Source organism: Ursus americanus, chromosome 19, assembly GCF_024610735.1.
Source record: "Ursus americanus isolate L20-20 chromosome 19, mUrsAme1.1.p, whole genome shotgun sequence".
In the NCBI taxonomy this organism is placed as follows: Eukaryota; Metazoa; Chordata; class Mammalia; order Carnivora; family Ursidae; genus Ursus; species Ursus americanus.
In genome coordinates, this window is record NC_142145.1 from 4,382,072 (window position 1) to 4,386,307 (window position 4,236).

Genomic DNA, 4,236 nt, shown 5'->3' on the forward strand with positions numbered 1-4,236 from the left:
GTTTGGAAAATTTGGGGTTATTATTTCTCCAAATATTTTTCTTCCCCATTCTCTCTTTTTCTCCTGAACTCCAATCAAATATATATACACCCCTTGATATTATATACAACTCACTGAGGCTTTGTCTTTTTTTGTTTTATTTTCATTCTTTTTTTTTTCTCTCGGACTTTCAGACTGAATAATTTCTATTGATCTATTTTCAGTGTTCCCTCATTCAAAACAAACCTGCAGTTTTAAAACATTTTTTTCATACTAGCCTGACAGGTGCAGCTGTTGTGCCTAATGTGGGGGAGTGCCTTTTCCCAATGTAAATAAAGCAACATGCATGTTCCCTGGTTGTTTCTTCTGTGTTATCTCCAGTCATCTGTTAAAAGCAGCTAGTGATTTTTTTTTTATTTCACATATTGCATCTTTTAGTTCTAAAATTTCTATTCAGTTCTGTCTTACCGTTTCTATTTCTCTCATCAGATTTCCTATTTCTTTACTTACTGAAGGCATATTTTCTTTTATGTCTTTGAGCAAGGCTGTAATAGCTGCTTTGACATTTTGTCTGCTAATTCCAATATATCCCAACATATTCCAAATCATTTGGGGATTAATCATCATTAATTTTCTCTTTTTTCTGATTAGGAGTCATGTTTTCCTCTTTCTTAAATGTCTAGTAATTTTTTTTAAAGATTTTATTTATTTACTTGACAGAGAGAAAGACAGCCAGCAAGAGAGGGAACACAAGCAGGGGGAATGGGAGAGGAAGAAGCAGCCTCCCAGCGGAGGAGCCCAATGTGGGGCTTGATCCCAGGACTCCGGGATCACACCCCGGGCCGAAGGCAGACACTTAACGACTGAGCCACCCAGGTGCCCCATGTCTAGTAATTTTGAGTTGTATTCTAGACATGTAAGTAATGTAGACATTATGAATTTAGCTATGTTCCTCTGAAGAGCTTGCTAATGGTTGATAAAGTTTTAACAGGCAGTTATTTTGGCTGTATTTATACTCCATACTTTATCTCTCCTGTTATGGTGGCAACCAAAATCTGATTTGGTTCCCTCAGCCTAAGCTGGGATGCTTGAATCTGTTTCACACATGCACAGTTCAGAGGTGATCTGGCAATTTAGACAAAGTATGCAGAATTTGGTGTTTTCCCTTTGTGATTCCTCTTTCCTGAAACTCCCTCCCCTCACTTTGCACTAATGTAGTAACCCTGAGCTCTGGCTTCTGGTTCTTTAAGTGGAGTTTGTTTGGAGGTTTTTTAAGATTTTATTTATTTATTTGAGAGAGAAGGAGAGTATGAGAGAGCATGAGCAGGGGCAGTGGGAGGGGCAGAGGGAGAGGGAGAAGCAGACTCACTGCTGAGCAGGGAGCCTGATGCAGGACTCAATCCCAGGACCCTGGGATCATGACCTGAGCTGAAGGCAGACGCTTAACCGACTGAGCCACCCAGGTGCCCCTAAGTGGAGTTTTAAATAAAGTTTAGATGGCCTCCTTTATTTGATTCTAATTATTTAAGATTTGAAAGAAAGCATTGGTCATTTTTAATGACTTATCATTTTTGATGACTAATTTAACAGTGTCATTTAAAGTTCTAATTTCCTTTAACATGTTCTGCCATTAAATTAAAACGCCTGCCTACAGTAACAGTCAGAATGTGCTACGATCATTTAACCACCCACACTAGAATTGTAAATCTACATTCTCTTTGAATGCTGTTTTGGTGAATTTCAATGTGGGAGGTGAGATGATTTCAAACTTCACATTTTCTATCATAGTCAAAGGCATAATTTTTCTGACATCTTTTTTCATTCTGGATAAGAAATTATACTAGCATAATGTTTTTAAATAAAATTTTTCCATGTAACGAAAACTTTTTTCTGTTCAATCTATCCAAGCTAAAAAAGCTCAGAAGCATTTATTTACCTATCATAACTGTTAAGAAATTATAGTCATTACACCTACCAGCTGTTCTCTTCCACATCATGCTGAAATAGAAAGAATACATCACTGTGCTTCAGAAAATCTCCTGTATTTCTCTTTGTACTTCATCAATTGTTTGAGCCTTTGGACAGCTGAGCAAAATATAGAATACATCCAACCCAGCCTCTGCCTCCCAGAGCCTGCTTCCTAAAGAGGAAAGTTCTTTGCAACGTAGTAAAGAGGAAAATTGTCTTTCTTAAGTGTCACAAGCTCTACAAAATGAATGTGGATGTTACACAGTTGGCCAGTGGAAGAAAGAAATAATATGAGCAAGGATTAGGACTCGGTTTGAGTTTCACAGCTTGTCATGAAAGGCATTGGTATTAAAGGCAGATAACATAACTACATTAGATCTGACCGTAAGTACGTTATCACAGAAATAAATATTCCATCTTATATAATCAAAAACTCAAATCATTATTTAATTCTTTAGCTATTACATGATCAATTAATATTAAAACTTAAATTGAAAAATAACATTAAAAACAATAGCTAGGTGGTGTCGAATACATTTTAATCTAGATATTTAAAATAGTATAGTATTTAAAAGTCATTTGGCCTTATCATAAAATGGTATTTGATAACTTGGTTTTTAAGTGAAAGTAGCTATCAGTAGAAGTGAGAAGCAAAATTGAATAGCATTATCTTCTTTTGTGAGCTTCCTTCTTTTTCCACTTCTAAGAAATTTGTTGAGCACACATTATGTGCCAGGCACTGCACTTAGTACAATCTCTCAGCTCAGCGGCTTCGCCAGCGTGTGGGAACAGCACGTCAGCGTGGCCCAGTCTTGTGGTTGTTCAAGAGAAATCTTTTGTGTAAATCAGTCTACTGATTTTGAAATGCTGGCATCCAATTCAGAAGTACTTAGGACATTGTGAAGGCCACATGAAACAGGGTGAACGGTGCCTTGAGTTCACAGGCTGCTATTTTGTAGCCCCTGAATTCCAGCAGGGTGCTCGTGAAGAACACAAGTGCTGCCCGGCAGCGTACACACAAGCCGTTATCAGTCAATAGCACGTCAGCGTGACTTGTTCTAATGGGCTTTTCCCCAGCACTGGCTGCTCTGAAGACACTGTCAGCTAGAAAGAACATGAGAGGAAGAGAATAGAGACAGAAGTCCATGCAGGGGACAGCAGGCCTACTAGAGGATACTCCAAAAATGCAGCTGCTGACTCAAAAGGAAGATTTCAGAAAGCAATATTGAGCACCTACTGGGACGTGCATGCTGCAGTGTGATACATATGTGGGAAAGGGTTGCCATTTATGCAAAGAGATCGGGCAGAGGCTTTTGCAATAACCCAGCAGAAATTAGATAGAATTTGGCTTTCAGGCTATGGGAAGTGACAGTGGAAATGGAAGGAAGTGGTGGCTTCTGAAAAATGGAGTTAACTGGTTTTGATATTAAACTGGATTTGAAAGAGCAAGAAGTGTCAAAGAATAGTCAGGATTCTAATGGTCCATGTACCAAATCAGGGAACACTGGAGGTAAAACAGGTTTGGGAGGACAGATAATACTTGTTTCCATTTTAGATGAGTCAAGTTTGAGATAGGAAATATGCAGGAGGATCTGGGGTCCAATTCTTAGAAAAGGGGGCTGGGTGGGGTATGCCGGGAGTCACAGGCATCTGGCTAACACAAAGGCTGAGAAAGGGATGTGGAGTGAGCATGTGGAGGAAAAAGAGGCCCACACCAAGTCCTCTGTGTGTCCTTGGCCCACTGTCCTCCTCCAGCTGCAAGTGCAGAGACCACGTGTCACCAGTGAGGCTCTCACACCACGCCGCACACACTCACACAGGTTTCCAGGCCAACACAGAGTGATGTAACATTGCCCAGAAGTGCTAGCAATATATTTTACAGCAGCTTTTGTTAATTCACTAATATGAACACCTTTTTAAGAATATAAATTGGCATCATAAACCTCTTGCAATTAGTCCTTGGGAACTCTGCCAAATACATCAGGTAGGTCCCCCGAAATCCAAAACATCACATGATTCAACGTAATCTGGCAAGCACAGACCAAGCTTAATAACAAAGAATACCGACACCTGTCAATACTCAGCAAACAGGAATTGGTGTTCTCTTGCATCAGAGAAAAAGTAGATCATTCATGGATACCCCCTCCCCAAGACTCCTACCTCATCTGAGTCCCATTTCTGTGACGAGACTCAGAGTAAGCTGAATTCACGGGCCTATGGAGAAGCCCTTTTGGATGTGGTGTTGCCAGTTTTAAAACTGACATTTCAAGAACCCACAAAGAGATTAAG